The following is a 24,430-nucleotide window of genomic DNA, read 5'->3' as shown; positions in this document are numbered from 1 at the left end:
AGAACGCCACCATTAAACCACATTTAGAATATCACTAATTTCGAGAGCTCAACTCATTTTCAAATGCAACAACAGTCACTTGTGAAACCGTCTGAAAATGAGAGTTCAACTCTCAAAACAATTTACATCCTACACAAGTGATTTACGAGAAGCATGCAGGAGAGAAATATTTCATCGCACGAACAGAAGATTAAACCATAAACTTGTTGAGACTAAATAAATCCGGTCGACAAAGGTGATGCGGGTTATTGGGTTTATTCGCCATCATTGTGAAACGAGTTCTCCTATCAGAAATGATAAAATAAACCGAAAATCGCAGTTTAATTTTTCTCTAACAGCAAGAGATACGTAATTCTTGTACCAGGTTTAGGAAGAATGTAATACCGACCGACCTTGCCTTCGTCAACTGCCGGAGGCTGAATCTAAACGAACGTAGAAAATAAAACATGTCTTCAAGTTTTATTTGTGGCAGTTCAGATGCACCGCCTGAGTGATGCCAAGTTTATGGGTTTCACCATTTCGTAAGTGGCAGGGGTTGCCACGACTATATTTACGGAGCTCAGGAAAGACGACGCTGTTTTTTCAAATTATTTCGTTCGATGTATGTACTCACTTATGTCATTTACTGACATAAATGACTTTCAAATAACGAAGAACGTACGGAACCTGTAATTAGACACAGAAGCAAAACGTAACTCTTCAATAGGGAACGTATCTTTAGCTACGAACATTGTACGTAAATAAACAGCTGAACTTCAAATTCCGCTAACTATGCTGCGGTCAATAAGAGCTCATGTGATCTGGTAACACACAACACTGTTGGGCCGCAAATGCCACTGGTGGCCCTGCCTCACATGAGACGCGTGTGAACTGATAAAACAACTACTGAAAGAACGCGAGGTGACGAGTGTGGCGTTTACCGTATCTCTTTGACCCTTGTATGAAATGTTGTCGAGCGTCTTTGCAAGACAGTGCTGCTTACTTCCCATTCAAATACGATCACAATTGTCACGAGTCTCAATTGATTTCGTTACAGTCATCATTAAAAGACCTTCGCAGAATGCGGGAGGGAACCAGGTTCTCCATCTTTTAATCGGACTCACTTAAGACTAGCTACGGACGTGGAACGAAGAAAAATGCAAGAGTGCTTTTTTTTAATCCTAAAATTTAACAAAATAAAAACTACATATACAATGAAACCAGTTATTGAGCTTCAACTCTTCAACTAGGATGCCTTTTGGCGGACAGTTTGACCATTTAGTCCAGCATGAAAATAACTATGTCGAAATTTCCAGAATTCTTTTAAATTTTACCACATTTAGTGCACTCGCTAAAAAGAAATACTTCTAGGAGCTGTGGTGCGTACCATCGTCTGCGTAAGCTTATTTTCTGAGGAGCGCATCATTTGAACTTGACACACACACACACTGCTTACAAACTATACTACAGATTTTACCGGTACTTAGTGTCTCCTGGCTTACAGAAATAATAAATTTAGAACACTTATAGAAATTTCGGCGTCGTCGTCGTCCTGCGAGCAATGCTGCTGGGCTAAAAACCAAGAATGTCACCTAATGATGCAGCAAAGTCTCCAAATCTCATGTTAATTGAGGAATTAAAGGCTTGCAAGGGTAATTCCCTATCGCAACCCCCTCAGATTTAGTGGTGAAATGGCCCAGTGGATAGCTCGCCAAAAACTGATCACAGATCCAGCATGAAGACAAGAAAAAGGTGTACTGAACTGGCTAAACAGAAACAGTGAACGGTCCAAGCTCAAGACGTGCAACTTCGAGCGACTTGAAATAACTACGGCGTCGTGGTTGTGTGGTCACAGTGCAAAGCGGTAGATCTGTGTTCAAATATCCTCGTGCTCTTTTTTTTCCTCTCCTCACAAGTTTATGAACTTCCGTCCGGTCTTTGATATGTCCCTTCTTCTGTAAACTATGCATTAGTTATCCATTATAGAATGCGAGTCATGTGGTAAGTAAGTGAATGCGATGAGTAATGAGAGCAGGCGAGATGTCACATTGACCTCTCACAGAATGAAAACGACAAATAAACGGGTGAGAACTATGTTACAACGAAGGAACATTAGAGTAAAATTTCCAAAACGGAACCCAAGCGGCAGAACATTGTGGAATAGATAGGAGGTACGTACGTCTGATACTCTTCGTTACACGTCGCTGTTGCAAACGGACGTTACACTATGATGCAGACACAAATTTGAATACAGTGAACAGAGACGTCTATGAGTGGACGGAAAGTTCATAATTTTGTGAAGAAAAAAAGTGGGGCATAAGGAAAATTGGAACTCGGATCTCCCTCTTTGCTGTCCAACAGCGTAGCCAAAGGACCACGACACCACGATCATTCGACGTCGCTCGATGTTACACATGTTGATCTTGGACCGTTCACTGTTTCTATTTTGTTCCATTTTTCCACAGTTCGGTAGATGTAGGTTCTGTTTTCATGCTTGATCTGTGTTCAGATTGTGACGGACTATCTAATGGGCCATCTTACCACCACATCTGAGGTGGGTACCAGTTAAGTCGATTCTGTGCGTTTATTTCTAACTTAAAAACATACAGTCGTGCAAGCCACCCAAAAACAAATATTTTCTACAGTAAAAATCTTTTTCGTCGAAAGGGACTGAATTACACGTGTAATGAACTAAATTACATTAGAAGGTGTAATATGAGCTGTTCAAATACCGTTATTTCCATTTTTCACCGAAGACAGTTTTCAGGCACTTCTGTTGTCTCTGTACTGAAATTTTCGGAAACAGTCATACAGTGGCAACCACTCATGATCTCGCTTTAAGAAAATCACAGGTTAAACGCAAACACTCCGACCATTCCTCAGGCCTGTGAGATTCAAACACAGACATTTTCCTCAGCCAGTAAGCACCAGCAAAGTAGACCATGCGACACAGCTTTCCGGCAGCTCGTTTTCATGCGCTCAAGTTTGCCACGATCTGCTTCATACTAATCGTATTTGATGGATGTTACAATTCATCCAGCTACACCAGAAAGAAGAAGAAACAGAGGCGCCATTACCCAAGAGCTGAATTAAGGTTATGGAGGTTAGCTGAAGTCGCTACTGGTAAGTGATTGCAGCTAGAATTGTTTACTTTTGCTGCCTTGTTGTTCTTGAACAAGTTCTTTTCATTGTATTGCAGATGACGACAGGTACCAGGAAAAAACTGCAAGTAATCGCAGAATATGTATAATATTTTCGTGCCGCAAAATTAACTGTATACATAATGTGATTTGTTATTCGCAGATTAAACGCACAATAACGTTCCCTTGCGGATGGCAAGCTACACAATAATGTACAGAAGGCCGTAAGAAATTAACATTCTACACAATGATATAATAAGCACAATAGCTATAAAATATTTTTTGACCTCATCCTCGTCAAAATAATTATTTCTTATAACAACCTAGTATTTTATAGAACTGAACAAAAGCACCCACTGGTTGTGGTACAAACGTGCTATAAGCTTTCCTCTTCGTGGCTACCCGCTTTCACGGAAGTAAACACCGAGCCAAATAAAACAACTACCAGGGAACAATCGAGGCGCCACAACAACAATATTATTTGGATTCTCCCTCTCTTTCAGTTGCAACGTTTACATGAGATGAGTCCGCTGTCGTGTTTATCTTTTCAGGCCTGGAGCGGTTCGCTAGAACGGTCAAATATTGATTTTTCGTTCATCAGCTGTTTTGCACAAATGACCACTAGAAATCAACTGTCCCGGCTACTGATTTTGATAACACAATGCCTTTTTCTCTTCGTACTACCACTTCTCCTTTACTGCACAAAAGGGCACTCTGTCCAGATTAGCGGAATACTTTTGAAAACTAGACGTAACCTTGCACCCCAAGCACGTTTAAAAACCGGTTGTCTGTTTACATTGAAGCGGAAACCTATATTGGAAAAGAAGTCTGACAGCTAGAATTGCATTTCCAGAATCGATGTTCAACTGTCTAGGTGACGAACCAGAAGCGGTATTGGCAAATCGGTTTACGAAATCTGGTTTTGGGAGCCCCATGTAAATTTAGTTAATATGTCCAAGTTTGTGAGAGTTATGCGAAATGGCACTTGTGCGGAAGTGGAATGGGTTGACATTTCTGCGGAGCCCAATCCACATCTCGTAGTTTCTTCCTTTCACATTTTTCGGCTTCGCCAACTCACAACCAAACTGCCACTTTCCAACCAAACCTAGACCTCGGGCTAACTACACTGCTGGCCACCGTAAATGCAACACCAAGAGAGACAAGAAGTAGCACAACAATATTTATTTTGTAGATAACATGTTGACCAAGTATCAAATGATTACGTTTACAGACGTCTGTGACATGTGGTTCCTGCCAGAATCAGTAGCCAGAGTAGCCGCCATTGTTGGAGATCACCGCTGCCACACGTCTCGGCATTGAGTCAAAGAGACGTTGGATGTGTTCCTGGGGTACAGCAGCCCAAGCAGCTTCCACACGTTGCCAAAGATCATCTGGTGTGGCAGCTGGGGATGTAATCTGGGTCACTCGTTGAGCAACCATGGACCACAGGTTTTCCATCGGCGAAAGATCCGGAGAGCGAGCCGGCCAGGGAAGCAATTCAATCTGGTTATTGACGAAGAACCTTTGGACAATACGTGCCACGTGTGGTCGCCAATTATCCTGTTGAAATATGGCTGTGGCCGAGCCCTGAAGGTAAGGAAGGACAACTGGCTCCAGCACCTCGGATATGTAGCGCCGGCTATTTAAAGTACCGGCAATGCGCACTAGAGGCGTGCGCGACTAATATCCAATACCGCCCCATACCATAATACCCGGTGCAAGAGCAGTGTGGCGGTGCATAATGTAGCTGTCCAGCATCCTCTCTCCACGGTGTCTCCACACTCGAATCCGACCATCGTGGTGCTGCAGACAGAAGCGTGCCTCGTCAGTAAAGACAACGTCATTCCATTCTGCCATCCACATCCGTCTGTCATCACACCATTGGCGACGGAGACGTCTGTGGTTCTGCGTCAATGGTAGACGAAGCAATGGACGTCTTGCGGACAGTCCACTCTGCTGTAAACGGCGTCGAATGGTACGCGCAGACACTGGATGATGCGTTACAGACGCAATGTGCTGTGCTATGGTTCGGGATGTCACTGAGCGATCCGTCACTGCCATGCGCACAATTTGCCTATCAGCGCGTGCAGTGGTGCACCGAGGTGAATGCGATCGACCACGTAGGTCCGTAGTACCCTCCTGCATCCAACGGTCACATATCCGCATTACAGTTGTTTGGTTTCGTCCAACACGACTAGCGATTTCTCTGTATGATAATCCACAATCTCGGTAAGCCACTATCCTTCCTCTGTCGAACTCGGATACTTGATCAAAAGATGTTCGCTGTTGTCTACGAGGTATAACTGATCGTTTTGTGAAACAACCACAAGGTAAACACACGTGCCGAACGTACACTCGTCGAAATCGCCAAGCCTTAAATGGCGCTATGAGGTGGCGCCACAGGCGCGAGTGATGTGCGTCTGCGCTGAAATTCTAATCAGTTGCATATCTCATCGCTGCAAACCCATGGTGTAAAATTCACTTGAATCGGATGCTTCCTTCAGGGTGCTGCATTTACTGTGGCCAGCAGTGTACATCTTAGTCTGTCAATCCAACCAAGCTTTTTGGGGTCACATTTCAACACAACTTAAACCTTTGGATAACTACTGGTCAAATTGTCACCTCAACCAAGATTTTTGCTGTCAGATTTGATGGCTTCAAGAACTCAAATCGAAAGTGTCACATTTCAATCTAACCTACACCTCAGGCTAAATACAGATCACCACGAACAGGCTGCTGTCGTATGCGCTGGCTTCGACAACTCGCATCCAGGCTATATGACATTCCAACCTAAACTAGACCTTGAACTTGTTACAGATCAGTTTGTCTCCACGACCAGACTTTTAGCTGTCATGTTCGTTGGCTTCTACATCTCGCATCCAGACTGTCACATCCCAACGTAATCTACAGACCGGTCTGTCACCACAACTTGGCTTATTGCTTTCACATTCGTTGGCTTTGTCAACTCACAACCAAACGGTCACATTCCAAGCTAACCTTCACTTCGGTCTAAGCTACAGGTTAGTCTGCCATCACAACAGGCTTTTTGGCGTCATATTCGTTGGCTTCACGAACTCACTTCTATAATGTCACATTCTAACAGAACCTAGACCTCGGCCTATGATACAGATCAGTTTTTCACCACAACCAGATATCTTGTTAGTACATTCGTTGGCTTTCCAGGAAGAATCCCAGGCTTCGCAGAAATGTCTGTCCGCAGAAGTGCCACTCCACACAAGTGGTCCTGACCCAATACAGACGGCCCACAAATGCCAGTCTGTAGATTTTGAACCAGTAACTTCATTTGTCCGGTAGACCGCGAGAAAATACCCTTTTTAAAGCGAACCCTGCACTTTCTTTCAGCCGTCCAAGGGTAGCAATGTAATCCGGATGAATGGCAGCAGAGGTATCAAAACGTCGAGCACTGAAGCAGTTTCAAGAGGAATATGACACTGCCTAACGACTCAGATTTCACCACAATGGCAACGACCACGAAAGCCTGCGGTATGTGCTGAAACAAGTGTGTGCACTCAAGAGAACAAATGTATACACTGTTTAATTGCTTACAACTTCAAAATTAAAAACCGGGGACCTCTCATTTCTATAGCAGTGTAACTTGAAGTTATTGAAATAAGCGCCCTTTTTAATGGAATAATCCGAGCATGTGTTGGGATAATGGAATAATCCTACCTAATGTGCATGGTTTCTGTCGATGAATGACTTCCTGTACTGTTGCCCACTGGTAACAGTCTAGAGGCCGTAAGTCTGGAGAATGTGGTGGATAGTCGACACCACCTCTTCAGCAGCCTATCCATCATGCGGTTAGATCTTCGTTGAGGTACTCCATGACAATTACGGTAGCGGGTGGGCAGGTCCTAGTTAACAGAAAACCTTTCGTCCCGAAGTCAAGATGGCGGGAAGAATGGACGTATAAAGGTTCTCTAGCAACGTCTCACTAGTAACTTTACTGCCAAAGAACGGCCCAATCAACTCCGATAATATACATCAACTTGGTGGTTCATTTCGGTCTCTTATAAGACCACCGTCAGACCATTTTTAGTCTGTACACAAAGAGCATTACATGTTGTAAGTTGCCGAGGAATTAATACAATCGTAGAAGTAAAATAACATAAAATAAATTGGCGTGATGTGGTGTAGATTGCTGTCAAAAGGTGTGTGGAACATTGCTTTCGCTATAACAGTACGAGCGACGGAAGTCGACTCAACAGTTTTACAGACGCCTCTTTAGAGCGGCCTGCTGCTTGTCACTGGTTCCTGCTGTCACCACGGGTACACCAGTCATTGCCGGCCGGTGTGGCCGTGCGGTTCTAGGCGCTTTAGTTTGGAACCGCGTGACCGCTACGGTCGCAGGTTCGAATCCTGCCTCGGGCATGAATGTGTGTGATGTCCTTAGGTTAGTTGGGTTTAAGTAGTTCTAAGTTCTAGGGGACTGATGACCACAGATGTTGAGTCCCATAGTGCTCAGAGCCATTTTTGAACACCAGTCATTTATTTTATTTTATTTTACTTCTATGCTTGCATTCCTTCCTCGACAACTTACAATATGTTGTAGTGTTGTTTAAAAGGTAAAAAGGTTGTCTGATGACGTGCTTATAAAGAGAACGAAACGGATCAGCAAATGATGTACAAGATAAACATTAATAAAACCGACAAATTGCAGGGACTGATTCCTGACTGTAAATGAAGTAAAAAAGGTTCTATGAACATGTGTCCGGAAATGCATCGTTGACAAGTAGATGACGCAGACGAATTATAGTCCCTCTGACCACGTGCCGTGAGTTCCTTGTACGTTGCAGGCTGCGTGATCGACGCAGATTAGTGATGTAGGATACACAGAATCATATTTTGGCTTACACCGTGTTGGCGGGCCACTTAACCGAGCTTGTACTAGGGTTCGTCTCAGTATCCTGTAGAACCCGGACCTCGAGATTACAGTGTACGCACAGTCCTTCGCATTCCTGTACGTTAGTCTGTCTGAAAGGACCCATGATCACATCAACATCCGTAAAGGGCTTGAAATGTGTTGTCGGTGATGTTGGTACCTGTGAAGGTACTTGTTTTGGTATATCCGTGCTGCGTCTAGCCGTTTCCGTCTGCTTGGTCGTACACATACACCATCTCGGCTTGTTTCCGACATGAATATCGGACCATTCTACATCTTACAGCAGCTGCGTCAGTCATACGGCCTGCAGCACACAAGAAACACACGCACTTGATCAGAGAAACGGTCATTCGTCAACGCCGTCTACCGTGAGAACGATGCACTTCCGGACACATATTCATGGACTATTTTTTGTTCCGTTTCCAGTCAAGGCTCCGTCTCTGTAGCTTGTATGTTTTATTAATGTTCGTCCTGTATACACAACTACATGTGATCTAGACTGTTTTCTTCAAATTATTTTAATATAATTTTATCGATCGCTATGATATCCTCAGGACACCGATCCAACAAGTTCTTAACCCCATTAAGATGACTCACCGCAGACATCCACAAGCAGAACTATTAAATATTATGAAACCAAAAATCAGGCGTTTCCGTCAGTTAATTTGTAAGTTATGGTCAGTTACAGAGCTTTTGACCACTATGTAACTATTCGAAACTGTGAGGGACGAGAATATTTAACGGAGCGTGAGCAGAGCAGAGAAGGCAGTAGTTGCGAGGCTGAATGGGAAGAGCCAGTGGCAGGGAGGGGGGAGGAGCGGCCGGTGGAGGGAGCGCCGGCCAGCACGTGCGCGCCTACTCACAGGCGCAGGTGGGGGCAGCGGCGGCGGCGGCGGCGGCGGCGGCGGCGGCGGCGGCCGGGGCGTCGCGGCGGCAGCAGCGGTGCAGCGCGGCGCCCGCTCCCGCGCCCGCGCCCGTCATCACTGCGCGCCGCGCCCGGCCGCGCCACGCCGCTGGCGCCGCCACACGCACGCTCGCACACGCACACACGGACGCCCGCACGCGTGCGCTCCACGCCGCGCCGCTGTCGCCCTAGCGACGCGTGCAGCGTGCCGCGGCGCACTCCGAACGCCGTGCCTCACCTTCACCACGGCTCGTACTGGACGTCGGGAACGGTGTTCTATTCGTAAAGCTCGTGCTTGGAAACGGAAAGGTTCGCGGGATTCTAACTTCTCAGTCTGCTTTTACCCCAACAGCTCGCTCTGTTCCTCCAGAGCGCTCAGATTGATACCGCGTCCTTCGACTTCAGGAAGGCATTTGACATCGACCTGCACTGCCATTTAGTGGAAAAAAAATGAGCTTACCGATTATCGGACCACATTTGCAAGTGGATTTACGGACAAAATCGACAGATGTAACGGTAATTTCCGGAGTATCTCTGACAGCCTTGGGACAGCCAGTTCTGACAAAACTCTACCATCTGGTGAGCAAAATGTACGAGACAAGCGAAATACCCTCAGACTTCAAGAAGAATATAATAATTCCAATCCCAAAGAAAGCAGGTGTTGACAGATGTGAAAATTACCGAACTATCAGTATAATCAGTCACAGCTGCAAAATACTAACGCGAATTCTTTACAGACGAATGGAAATACTGGTAGAAGCCGACATCGTGGAAGATCAGTTTGAATTCCGTAGAAATGTTGGAACACGTGAGGCAATACTGACCCTACGACTTATCTTAGAAGAAAGATTAAGGAAAGGCAAACCTACGTTTCTAGCATTTGTAGACTTAAAGAAAGCTTTTGACAATGCTGACTGGAATACTCTCTTTCAAATTCTGAAGGTGGCAGGGGTAAAATACAGGGAGCGATAGGCTATTTACAATTTGTACAGAAACCAGATGGCACTTATAAGAGTCGAGGGGCATGAAAGGGAAGCAGTGGTTGGGAAGGGAGTGAGACAGGGTTGTAACTTCTCCCCGATGTTATTCAATCTGTATATTGAGCAAGCAGCGAAGGAAACAAAAGAAAAATTCGGAGTAGATATTAAAATCCATGGAGAAGAAATAAAAACTTTTGAGGTTAGCTGATGACATTGTCAGAGACTGCAAAGCACTTGGAAGAGCAGTCGAAAGGAATGGACAGTGTCTTGAAAGGAGAATATAAGATGAACATCAACAAAAACAAAACGAGGATAATGGAATGTAGTCGAATTAACTCGGGTGATGCTGAGGGAATTAGATCAGGAAATGAGACATTTAAAGTAGTAAAGGAGTTTTGCTATTTGGGGAGCAAAATAACTGATGATGGTCCAAGTAGAGAGATATAAAATGTAGACTGGCAATGGCAAGGAAAGCGTTTCTGAAGAAGAGAAATTTGTTAACATCGAGTATAGATTTAAGTGTCAGGAAGTCGTTTCTGAAAGTATTTGTATGGAGTGTAGCCATGTATGGAAGTGAAACATGGACGATAACTAGTTTCGACAAGAAGAGAATAGAAGCATTTGAAATGTGGTGCTACAGAATAATGTTGAAGATTAGGTGGGTAGATCACGTAACTGATGAGGAGGTATTGAATAGAATTGGGGAGAAGAGGAGTTTGTGGCACAACTTGACTAGAAGAAGGGATCGGTTGGTAGGACATGTTCTGAGGCATCAAAGGATCACCAATTTCGTATTTGAGGGCAGCGTGGAGGGTAAAAATCGTAGAGAGAGACCAAGAGATGAATACACTAAGCAGATTCAGAAGGATGTAGGCTGCAGTACGTACGGGGAGATGAAGCAGCTTGCACAGGATAGACTAGCATGGGGAGCTGCATCAAACCAGACTCAGGACTGAAGACCACAACAACAACAACAACAACAACAACAACTACTACTACTACTACTACTACTACTACTACTACTACTACAACTCAGGGAAGTATGATAGGACCGTTACTGTTTACAATGGATATACGGAAATGATCTAGCAGAAAGCGTCGGAAGCTCTGTAAGACTGTTAGCAGATGATGCGGTTGTGTGTAACAAAGTAGCAACGCCACGACACAGTATCGATTTGAAACTGATCTACTGAAGATTGATGAAATCTGCAGTCCCTGGCAGTTGATCATGAACGTAAATAAATGTAACATATTGCGTATACGTAGGAAAAGAAATCCACTACTGTCAACTACGCTATTGATCATAAGTTCTTGAGAACAGCAAACACCCTAAAATGTGGAGGAGTAACTATCCTGTACGACGGCATGTGGAATGATCACATAAAACAAACAGTAGAAAAAGCAGGCGGCAGTCTCAATTCATAGGAAGACTCTTAAGCAAATGTAACTGATCCACGAAAAAAGTGGTTCGCAAGCCGCTTGTACGACCGTTTCTTGAGTACTGTTCATCGATCTGGGACCCTTACCAGATAAGACACACAGACGAGAGAAAGAATATCCAACAGAAGAGCAGCGCGTTCTCCACGGGATCGTTTAGCCGTCGCGAAAGCGTTACAGCGAAGCTCAACAGACTCCACTGGCAGACGTTGCAAGAGAGGCGTTATGCATTACGGACAGTACCGAAATTTCGAGAGTGGACCTTCTGAGGTGAGTCGAACAACATATTACTTCCACCCCGATACATCTTGCGAAATGACCACGATGAAAAAATTTGAGAAATTAGAGGTAGTACAGAGGGTCACCTACTATCATTCTTCCCACATGCCATCAGCGAGTGGAACAGGGAAATGGGGTGGGGCGGATGAACAGCTAGTGGTACTAGAGGTTCCCTCCGCCACATACCTTTAGATGACTTGCGAAATATTGATGTAATGTAGAAGATATGCCAGGAATGACCCGTGGTTCGGATTCCCCTTCCCCGGTAGGATTACTGGGGTAGGTGGGGGACACGTCACCAGAATGGAGTCCAATTGAAAGACACTCCAGGGGGTTGAAAATCCCTCCTGACGGACTCGCACAGTCAATCATGTCACGCGACTGTATGTTGGCAAACGTAAACTCCGTCCACAGGTCTTGGAGGGTCCATCAGAACCGACAGACCGCCGTGTCATCCTATGCCAGTGGCGTCATTGGATGTAGTATGGAAGGATGTGGGGGGGGGGGGGGGGTCAAGCACACCGATCTTCTGGCCGTTGTCAATTTTCGAGATCTGGAGGCGCTACTACTGGTCAAATAGCTTATTAATTGACATCACGATGCTCAGTGCACTCCTTCCAGTTCTTCCATTACGATAAAAATCCCTGGCAGTATAGAGAATCGAACGCGAGCCCTCCACATGGCAGTCAGACACACTGACGACTCTCCTTTGGAAACCGAGGTAATTCCTTGATGGACAGGAAACTCGTTTACTTTGACAGAATGGTACAAGATAATTTACCCAAAGTAATGTTCTTTTGCACCTACAATCTTCTCCCACGTTTCGGGTACCAAATGGACTACACGAGATACAAAAAGAGATTCTTTTGAGGTGATCCACTCATGAAGACATAATATAGAGCAAATCTTTTGGGTAATATCTTTCTTCACTTAGAGACACTCATTCTTAACTTACTGAGTTGGTAGCATATTCACAACGCACAGGGCCTACGCTCTGAAGCCTCACAGGTGCATAACCAATAATAAACAGATACCTAGCGTCAGTGAACTTTTTCTCTCAAACAACAGTTTTCCATTTGTCACCACTAGACGTCTGATACAAAAGTTTTTTTGGAAGAAGTGGATCCCCTCTTCGCCGGAATTGGCACATGGTGACCATCACAAAAAGTTCTGTCGTCTCTGCAATATGGTTAGTAATTAAAACCTAGGAGTTCCAGAACGCGGGTCTATGGTGTTGCCCCTACGTCTGGGTATGATTACCCACTAATACGAGCCTATCTGGCGATAGTAATGGACAGAAACATATGAAGGGATAGCAATTTTAGGGAAGACGGAAGAAAGTGCCATGGTAAACGCTGTGGGGAAAACAGACTTTGAAATATCCTGTATGTAAACTGAACGTGCCAATAAGCATGGACTGCGAAAACAACGATCATGCGAAGCCTAACCGCTGTTTTTCGCACATAACATCCTGAAAGCCACAGATCAAGGAAATGAGGCGGATGCAGTATTCCTCGACTTCAGAGAAGTCTTTGACTCACAGCATCGCACTTGTGCGTAACACAGAAAGTACGATCGTAAGGTGGATCAAATGATACTTGTGACTAGGCTTAGGATTTATCGTTAAGGAGGCCACAGTGTGTTAACTCGTATGGAGAGTCATCGACGGATATAATGTAACTCCAGGTATGAAGTGTATTGGCGCCATTGCTGTGTACGTAGTAAATTAATGGCCTTGCCGACAATATTAACAGTAGCCTCAGACGTTACACAGATGATGCAGTTAGCTGTTGTTATGTACAGCCTGAAAAAAGCTCTACAAGTATTAAATCGATCTTGTTAACATTTGAAAAATAGTGTAAAGCAACTTGCATTAAATATTCAGAATTGTGAAACTGCATTTTACATAACACAGTATCCCACTCACCAAATGCTCTTGGTGTGAAACATAAATATGTGGCAGGAAGGGAACCTCCACCACCAAAAGTTGTTGCTGTTACAGAGGTAGTTTGTTTGCACGCAGCAACTACACATCCCGGTCACAGGACTAAACAGGGTTAGGAAAAATCTATGGCAAAGATATATGGTAACATCAAAACACAACAACTTATTAATACAAATGTTAAATTACTTAGAAGATGCTGTGTGGCGGTTCAGTGGTACTTATACTGACCCATCGGTGAACTCTGGTCTAGTCCTGAATATAGATGAACAATAGCTACAATCACTTTTAGATGGTCCAGTGACTCTTTTTGCCAGTGACTCTTTTTGCCAGCGACTACAAATACGGTCATTGATGTACGTTTGATACTGTGCGGATACTCTCTTCAGCGGAGCTGCGCGTCAGCTTATATCGGCGTTTGGCGGGTGGAGTCCACTTGAAAACTATTTGTGTGACGCCACACGAATACATAAAACATTCCTTGCTTCGTGCGCCCTCTGCTGGAGGCTAGCCTTAATTCAGTAGCACCTGAGTCCCAGGCAACTCGGCATATAGCTGTGTTCCGCATCTTTTGGAGGACACAGTTATCAATGCGTCACAATCGGAATCAGTCAACTAATACAAATGTAGGTAAGTAACAATTTGCTGGGACACGGAAATAAAGGTGGCAGACTTCGGTTCATCGGCATGATACCGGGAAAATGGAGCCGATCTACAAAGAAGACTGCTTACAAATCACGTATACGTTCCATGTACGAATATTGCTCAGATACCAAATAGCGCTAACTGGGGAGACTGAACGTATACGAAGGAGGATGGCACAAATGGACAATTGTAGTTCGAGGCATGGGGGCCACGGAAATGTTGGAAAACCGGATTCGCAGAGTTTGTAGATAGACGCCCATTATCCAACGAAAGCCTATTTACAAGGTCTTAAGAACCATTATCAAACGAAAAATCTACAAATACACTTCAACCCGTTACTTATCGCTACCACAGGAACCACAAAGACGTGTAATAGAGAGAACAGAAGCATTTAAGCGGTCACTATTCTTGCGCTCCAGAAGAGATTGGAAGATAACATTTGGTACTATGTTAAATACCCTCTGACATGTACTCAAAGCGTAATTTATAGGCTATGCATGTAGATGTTACAGTAAGTCTCATGGCGAGGGCATGTTCGCCACCGTCAAATGGTTGGTGTGCTCGTTCGCACTATAAGACAACGTCAACATAACGTCTCGTCGCTCATTCCAATACTGAATACTGAAAGCCTTACAAGAAGCCGGAATACTGTATCAGCATTAAGGAATTCGCAATAGACGTGGAGTTCATTAATGTGCCAAGCTAAACACAAAATGACTGCTCTTCACAAAGTTCATATTGCATTTAGTTTGCATGGCAGGCAATCTTCCGTTACTGTTTTATTGACAAAGCATCGTCAGTGATTGTTCCGCAAAAATATCAGATGTAATACGTTTCTACAGTTTGATACTTAAATATTAAAAATAGTTCTTGCTTTATGAATGTGTACACTTTACTTACGGTGTTCGTTACTACTAGTTACACATTCTGAAGTTGGCAGCTTTTTCTCTCGCCGATACACGACTTCTTGTTGAACGACATGCTTTTGAACACCGTGAGCTGTACTTCAAATGTATTAATTTGCCAGACCCGTGTTCGGGCATACAGCCGATCAACAATGGCACATACTGTGCACGCCTGTATCGAACTACGTGTCCGTCAAGTAAGAAAAATCTTTATAAAGGTTAAAAATTGTGTAGATATCTGCGGTTCACAGACCAGTCTTAAGGTAGCTGTAACATGTACTCACGATGGTCCGTGTAGTGCGGAGATCCACATAATTTTTAACCATTATAAAGATCTTATATACACACATCAATGAAAGTTTTGCATCACCTCGGTTCCGAGAGTTCCGGAACCTGTACATAAAATTGGAATACAGATCAACAAAAACATAATTTCCGCCCTTTTTATTGCTCATGAAAACCACACACTGCATGTTGTACCACCATACAGCGAGACCTTCAGAGATAGTGGTCCACATTGCTGTACACACCGGTACCTCTAATATCCAGTAGCACATCCCCTTGCACTGATGCATGCCTGTATTCGTCGTGGCATACTATCCCCAAGTTCATCAAGGTACTGTTGGTCCAGATTGTTCCACTCCTCAACGGCGATTCGGTGTATATCCCTCAGAGTGGTTGGTGGGCCACGTCGTCCATAAACAGCCCTTTTCTATCTATCCCAGACATGTTCGATAAATTTCATATCTGGAGAACATGCTAGCCACTCGAGTCGAGCGATGTCGTTACCTTGAAGGAAGTCATTCACAAGATGTTAACGATGGGGAGCGCAAATTGCCGTCCATAAAGACGAATGCCTCGCCAATATGCTTGCACTATCAGTCGGAGGGTGGCATTCACGTATCGTACAGCCGTTACGGCGTCTTCTATGACCACCAGCGGCGTACTTTGGCCCTACAAAATACCATCCCAAATCAGCAATGAACCTTCACCTTGCTGCACTTGCTGGACAGTGTGTCTAAAGCGCTCAGCGTGAGCGGGTTGCCTCCAAACACGTCTCCGACGATTGTCTGATTGAAAGCATATGCGACACTCATCGGTGAAGAGAACGTGATGCCAATCCTGAGCAGTCCATTCGGCATGCTGTTGGGCCCATCTGTACCGCGCTGCTTGGAGGAGGAGGAGGAGAAGATTAGTGTTTAACGTCCCGTCGACAACGAGGTCATTAGAGACGGAGCGCAAGCTCGGGTGAGGGAAGGATGGGGAAGGAAATCGGCCATGCCCTTTCAAAGGAACCATCCCGGCATTTGCCTGAAGCTATTTAGGGAAATCAAGGAAAACCTAAATCAGGATGGCCGGAGACGGGATTGAACCGTCGTCCTCCCGAATGCGAGTCCGCGCTGCTTGGTGTCGTGGTTGCAAAGATGGACCTCGCCATGGATATCGGTAGTGAAGTTGCGCATATCACGCAGCCTATTGCGCACAGTTTGAGTCGTAACACGACGTCCTGTGGCTGCACGAAAAGCATTATTCAACATGGTGGCTTCGCTGTCAGGGTTCCTCCGAGCCATAATCCGTAGGTAGTGGTCATTCACTGCAGTAGTAGCCCTTGGGCGGCCTGAACGAGCCATGTCATCGACAGTTCCTGTCTCTCTGACTCTCCTCCATGTCCGAACAACATCGCTTTGGTTCACTCCGAGACGCCTGGACACTTCCCGTGTTGAGAGCCCTCCCTGGCACAAAGTAACAATGCGGACGCGATCGAACCGCGGTATTGACCATCTAGGCATGGTTGAACTACAGACAACACGAGCCGTGTACCTCTTTCCTGGTGGAATGACTGCAACTGATCGGCTGTCGGACTCCCTCCGTCTAACAGGCGCTGCTCATGCATGGTTGTTTACATCTTTGGGCCGGTTTAGTAGCATCTCTGAACAGTCAAAGGGACTGTGTCTGTGATACAATATCCACAGTCAATTTCAGGAGCTCTGGGAACCGGGGTGATGCAAATGATGTGTGTACTTGACGAACAAGTAGTTTGATGTAGGCGTGGACACCTCTGATGATAGGCTATATGTCTGAAAAACTGTCTGGCAAATAATTACTTTGAAGTGCCACTCATGATGTTCAACTATATCTTCTTCTGCTTCTTAGCGTTAATCCCATGTTTAATATGGCGTCTCTGTAGTCAAGTATTGACAGATTTTCTTTACGTTTGCAGCCTGATACCCCTCTTGTCTCTGCTGTTGTTGAACAAGTTACCGTTTATCAAATACACACAAGCTGCTGAGCACTCAACATACTAGACTTTCCTTCTTTGCTGGCAGAAGTCGTGGTTGGAAAGCCTTGGTTGCACTTTCACCCTTTGAGTTTTGGGGGAGGGTCGAAGAGACAGCACCCACTTCCGTAAGGTGGCTTGCGGAGGACAGATTTAGAAGTAGATGACGTCGAAATTGGTAGTCGCAGCGTCGGACGGTACCTACTGCATCGAACTGTTTTCACTTTCTCGAGGTTCTTTGGATACTGACACGACGCAGGCACGGTCTGCTGGATAAACAAGCCATTAGACGTGGCAGCAATGGCTTGTCCCTTCTACTTTTTTTCTCGAGACGGATGAGACTGCATCGAGGTTCATTAAGGAGGCGGGCCTTCGGAAATAGCTGTCGGTGCTCCAGAGGCAGAAATAGAGCGGACGGCTGACTGAGCACCGGAGAACAGAGACCGCTAGGTCTTCACCAACGGCGATCCTCCGAAAAAGCACTCTGCGTCAATACTGAGAACTGTCATACAAGACGTCTTTACACAAAGAGGTGATGTCTGACGACCTTTATGAGGCATGTCCGGGAAGTAAGTAGCATTTAACAACAAACTCATAAAAACATTATTTTCAGAAAAGAGCTTTTCTTAAACTATTTTCTACATAGTTGCCACCATAGTTCAAACATCTTTTCCCCGAGTAACAGGCATCTACAAGCAACTAGCGACGAGATTAATAATCACCTATTGTGTAAGGTGTTCAGTGTGTGTGTGTGTGTGTGTGTGTGTGTGTGTGTGTGTGTAGGGAGGGGCCTCTGAACACAAAATAAACACAAGACTACGATGCAATTGAGTGCTGAATGCCTTCCAGGAAAACTACGATGCCGAAATTGTTGTAGTCTTGTGTATATGTGTTGCATGTTCGCATATTCTCCGTAAGCGTTACGCACTTGAGGTTCACAGTTCCACTGTGCCAAAGATATATGACGTGATAATCATGTTTATGACCATCTCAATATCGCTAGTTTTCATATTTGGAGGGAGATGAACAAGAAAGGAAACGTAAAAACATTGACGGTAAGGTGACGGTATAAAGCGCGTTTTATTGCCACAACGCCCGATTGTGCTTCAATCGTTAACATATTCCAAACACTGCGTTTTAAGTCTCTATACATCTTGGTCACTAAGTGTACACTACAACTACTCATTTCTCCAACTAGACAAGGAACGGCTGTTACCGACCACGGAAGACTACGGGAATAAGATTCAATAAGCAGCGTCAGATGGTATCATGACTACTTGTTCTTAAGATGTGTTCCTTCGCAAGCTAGTTTTTCACCACTTGACGACAGAGATTTCTAAGACATCGTGAGTTCTGAAATAACACGGAACATCGCAAATAGTTAAAGGCAGGAGGGATCCCGCAACACCATATGCACATACAGTGTGATTGAAGAACTTGCGTACAAATTGAAGGAGCTGATAGAGGAGTCGAAATACTACAGGTTTGGAACAAAAAATTATGGTCTTGCAAGTGGTTCTATACCTCTGATGGCTCTGGAGTCTCAGGAACAACAAGAACACTCAATGCTCGCGCGGCTTAAATGCAGAAAAGGTTGCGTACAGTTTACATAACATGTTGTACATTAGAAAAGCTGTTCAAAATTGCGACCACCACGTTCAACACACAGGTAAAATCTTTGTAAAAAATTCTGGTGCGCTCTAGTAAGTACACCATGCATCGCACGAAACTCACCAGACGTTGCAAGCATTCTGGCCACAAGTGTTTCATCGTCGGGAATTGGTGATACATACACAAGGCATCTGACATGTCGCCCCGCCAACCCCCCCCCCCCCCCCCCCCAAAAAAAAAGAGACACTCGTGAGGTGTCAGGCAGACAGGGATAGAGGCGGCCATGCTAATGGACCTCTCCTTTCGATTCAACTTCTGGGGTATGTGGCGTACGTCACGTTCTTGCAAAGAAAAGTAATCCCTTCAATATTTGTGGGCGAACTTTTGAATCCTCCTGTATATGATGTGAGCATATTGCAAATGAAGGACCTATAGGTCTCGTAGTAGCCGGCACGTTAGCTCGGCGGAATGGATCAGCGATCAGCGCGCTGGCCACTATCTGGAGAGAGAGAGAGAGAGAGAGAGAGAGAGAGAGAGAGAGAGAGAAAATCTCATCGGTGGAATTTGAAAGATGTCATGCGACATCGGCAGAGCACCTTTGACGAACAGCACAGGTACACAAGTGGAAAGCGAAAAAGAGAAGCGTAAAGCGCGTGCCCGGAACCGAGTTCCGGTCGCACCGCCGAAGTTTTCAGAGTGCCTTTAATCTAGCTTTCACCTCTCAGTAATGTGAGGAGTCACCAGAAACGACACGTTGTTCGAATTTCAGTTAAACTGTAGGTCCCATTTCCCCAGTTTCATAACAAAAAAAATTGTTCAGTTTCATAAGTGGGATAGTTAGGGACACGCAAGTAGCCGAAACGGCGTCCATCTGAAAGACTTGCACCCTGCCATTGAGCCACACGAAATTAATACGCTTCAAGTGCTCCTTAGATGGCCTGTGATCAATTCACTCAGTAGCAGAGGGAGGGGACCGAGAAAACACAAGCAGACAGAATTATTAATTCGGATTCTGTACGAGAGAGAGAGAGAGAGAGAGAGAGAGAGAGAGAGAGAGAGAGAGAGAGAGAGAGTTTTGGGAAAATCATATGCCACCAGCTGTGCAATTTTATGTTTATTTTCTACCGGTTTCGATTGTTACAATCGTCTTCAAGGAGAGAAACATTGTCCACCAATAGATCAGCCACACATTTCCGTCATATATGAGCCACGCAGATGTAGAGCACACATAATTGTCAGTGCTTGGCACAATTATTATGGACTACTTTAATATATGGACTGTGTTAAAACAGATTATTATGACAATTATGTGTGTTCTACATTTGTATGGCTCATAGATGACGGAAATATTTTGTTGAGCCATTGATGTACAGTGTTTCTCTCTTTGAAGATCATTGTTACAATCATAACCGGTACAGAATAACACGAAAATTTTCCAAATTACTCAACAGCTGTCGACAATCAGCTAGGAAAAGCTCTGGAGACAGAAATGGCTAGAAACATAAGTGACTACAGATCTATGGTTGAAAGGTAGTTCGGGTTTGTTGCCTCGTCGACGGCAAGGTCATTGGAGACCAAGCGCGTCCTCGGACTGACGAAGGTTGGGGAAGGAAGTCGGTCGGGTGCTTTCCAAAGAAACCATCCCGGAATTTTCCTTAAGTGATTTAGGGAAAGCAAGGAAAACCATATCTAGACGACGGAACGCGGATCTGAATCACCGTCTTTCCGAATGCGTGTCCAGTGTGTTATGTGCATACCTCAGATGTAAGATCTGGTGTCTAGTATTGAAGCGCGTGTCTCGAAACCAAGAGGTCCCGGGATCGACTCCCACCAAACATACTCTGCAAAACACTGTGAAGTGCACGGCAGCTAGCACCTGGCATTGTTCGACGTGTTCGAATTTCTTACTGTTCCAAACGTGTGGAGAGCAGGAAAATTGACTTTAAATAGTTCTGTTCATGCTGTGATTAACCTACGGGGCTGATGATACGTAGGAGGTTACAGAATATCTAGAAATTCTATGGGATCCATACGTAGGCAGTTAAACAATATCTCCAAATTCTTCACTTAATACTAGTTCTTAAAATTCTGTATGTACCCTTTCTCGGGATAGCTGGCGTCTGTCTTCAAACGTTTGTCAGTTTAGTATTTCCGAGAGTCGGACAAACCTGCAACCATTCTCGTTGCCCTTCTTTGTACATTTTCAATATCCCTTGTTAGTGCTATTTGTTATGGGCCCCATGCACTGAGCATTATTCTAGGATGGTAGCGCGAGTGCTTCGTGAGCAGTCTCCTTTGTAGACCCGGTATCCTTCCAATGACCAGAAGTCTGCGCCACCTGCCTTACCAACGAATGAGCCTCTGCAATCATTACACCGACATATTTGGAAGGGTTGACTGATTCCAATTGTGACTCACTGGTTGTGTTGTCATAGGATACTACATTCCTGCATTTTGTCAAGAGTATAGCTTTATATTTCTGAACATTTAAAACAAGTTGCTAATCATTGAACTACCTTAAAATCATTTCGGTCGGTCTCACAGAGCCCGTCGGAATAGACACTGTGTTATATATTGAGGTTAAAATGTCATTAAAAAGTCTAAGATGCTTCTACAGGTCGTTGCAGTTTCCAAAGCGAGGATAGTGGTAATATGAGTGGGAAACTTGTTAGTTTCCACTACACAGCGAATTGCTGATAGTGGAACGATTCACACGAAAGGAAATGATGATTTGTATCGCCTTCTGCTGTTGAACTGTGCTCACAGCAGATATTCATCATCACTTTTAAATAATTTGACGTGTGACTGGTGATTATAATTTACAGTAGATGCACTGTAATACTATCGCACGGACTGATGTAATCCGCTGTGTATGTTACTTCTGCCCCTCTATACGTTTATTGGTAAAGGTGAATGTAATTCTCCTATAAGACGTTGTAGTCATCCATCTGGTTACCAGTAATTACGATCGCAAAGAGTATGCAGGGCGGTCAGAAACAATCTGAACAGCTTGTAAGGGTATTGCAGTTTACGTTGCGCTGAAAAACAATTGTTAAGAAAAAAATCGATACATTGTGCCGATTCCGAGTTAATTAGCACTGATGTTAGCCAATTTGGGCACTGCTGGCGCAAATTCAAGCGGCCCGCGCGTCCCATGCCCAAGTTTTCTATAGTTGTCTTGCTCGGATTTAGGGTGGTGGTTGGTGGTGGTGGTTAGTGTTTAACGTCCCGTCGACATCGAGGTCATTAGAGACGGAGCGCAAGCTCGGGTTAGGGAAGGATTGGGGAGGAAATCGGCCGTGCCCTTTCAAAGGAACCATCCCGGCATTTGCCTGAAACGATTTAGGGAAATCACGGAAAACCTAAATCAGGATGGCCGGAGACGGGATTGAACCGTCGTCCTCCCGAATGCGAGTCCAGTGTGCTAACCACTGCGCCACCTCGCTCGGTTCGGATTTAGGGAACCACACGAAGAAAACATTTGTCGACGCCGTCTCTGGCGGGCCGGTTGTGTTTGCGCGCCCAACGGCCTCATTTGCTAACTTCAATGGTAATTAACTCGTGAACGGCACTGCAAACCGAATTTATTTTTATTTATTTATTTTTTTTTAAACTATTTCTCAGCACAACCTACCCAACATACTGTTAAAAGCTTTTCAAACTGTTTGTGGACACCCTGTATAGACTGCTAGAAGTTTTATGAGTCCTTTGTGATAATATAGGCCTCACTAACTAAGCGTTTGCATTTACTTCTCTTATGTAGGATATTTGAAATCGGATAAAAGTGAGTATTTACCTCCTTCTAGGTACTGAAACTTGAGTTAGTTTAATACGTGCACCAACAGCAACAATAACCAATGCGGGTACTAGATGTCACTGGTAGTCACATCGATTATAATAGGTTGTACAACGTAAGACATGCGTACGTCAGCATTTCCAAAATTATTTCTCTTCCTCTCTTTGATAAATACAATGAATACATCAGAATGCACTCTGGTATTTTATCTAGTTTTCCCGTTAGAATCGCTTCTAACAATACTATATACTCTTATGTCAATGGCGGAAGTATCTTTAAACATAAGATGTAAGAAAGATTTTATACAACTGATAATTATGTCACGTTCACCTGTATGTGTGTTAACTGACGTACGCTTGACGAACATCTGTAGCTACATGACGAGTGTAATGCAGACAAATCACATACAGGATGAGCCAGAACTCCACTGAGAGACTTACAGAGGTGGAAGTATACACCAAAACAAGAAAAAGTGTCCAGAATACATGGGCTCTAAAATGCATACCTTCAGAGCTGTGAGCATTTGTTCGTATTCGCTACTGTGAAGCATCTCTTCTTCTAAACAAGTGTCCGCCCCCGGTAGCTGAGTGGTCAGCGCGACAGACTGTCAATCCAAAGGACCCGGGTTCGATTCCCGGCTGGGTGTTGTGTTGTCCTAATCATCATCATTTCATCCCCATCGACGCGCAAGTCGCCGAAGTGGCGTCAAATCGAAAGACTTGCACCAGGCGAACGGTCTACCCGGCGGGAGGCCCTCGTCACACGACATTTCATTTCATTTCTAAACAAGCGCTCATAGCTCCTATGGTATGCATTTTAGAGCCCATTTTCCTTGATCTTTGTTCAGTATTTTGGTCCATACTACCACCTCTGAAAGTTTTTCGGAGCTATGGTTCTCCTTGCATATGCTCTGTGTCGCAGAGGTACCTGAAGATGAGGCAATATTGTCTTGAAATCTATAGTATATAATTATATGAGATATATTGAAAACACAGTTGCAAAGCAACTGACTTTCATTAGAATAAAAAGAGGAGAGGTGACAGAGAATTTTTCCCTGACGGAAAGGTATCCAATTGATAGACGCTGTCTAACTGTCTCCAATCCCGAAACCGCAATCTTCTAGGCGGAGCAAGTTGCACATTACAGCAATGGTGCCCCTCTGCTGCCCTGCTTTTCCAACTTTTCTTTCCATGCGTTTTATACTGGCCAGTCCCATTAATGTGACTAACTGTCAAAAGCCACCTTTTGTAGTGCGTACCGCTGCGAGACGTGCAGGGAGAGTCCACGAGGCTCTGGAAGGTACCGACAGGAATGCTGAGCCATCCCGACTCCAGTGCCGTTGCCAGCTGCGCTAGGGTGAGGATTCGCTTCGCGAATAACCCGAACTAGGTGGTCTCACAGATTCTCCACTGGAGATATGAAAGATCAAAAAGCTGTGGCTCGTTTTTGTATATACCTAAGACAACTGAAAAGTTTTCCTTTAAGGCGCCACAAAGCTATATAATGGCTAAAAAAAAAAAACAAAAAAAACAAAAAACATATAGAAACATTGGAAATACCCAAAATTTTGATTCCGTAACCCTTATTTGTAGTTTGGCCCAACTAATTGCTGTTAGGTTGGGATGTTTTTT

At 44.6% G+C, this 24,430-nt stretch overlaps 1 protein-coding gene across 5 annotated transcripts in view; it reads right to left on the bottom strand.

Moving 5' to 3' along the window:
• LOC124621768 (transcriptional enhancer factor TEF-1) overlaps positions 1–24,430 on the bottom strand; it is an 803,182-nt gene that overhangs the window by 330,962 nt on the left and 447,790 nt on the right. The gene's annotated exons all lie outside the window — the stretch shown is intronic.

The sequence above is a fragment of the Schistocerca americana genome, chromosome 7, assembly GCF_021461395.2.
Source record: "Schistocerca americana isolate TAMUIC-IGC-003095 chromosome 7, iqSchAmer2.1, whole genome shotgun sequence".
In the NCBI taxonomy this organism is placed as follows: domain Eukaryota; kingdom Metazoa; phylum Arthropoda; class Insecta; order Orthoptera; family Acrididae; genus Schistocerca; species Schistocerca americana.
This window is presented reverse-complemented; position numbering and strand designations above follow the sequence as displayed.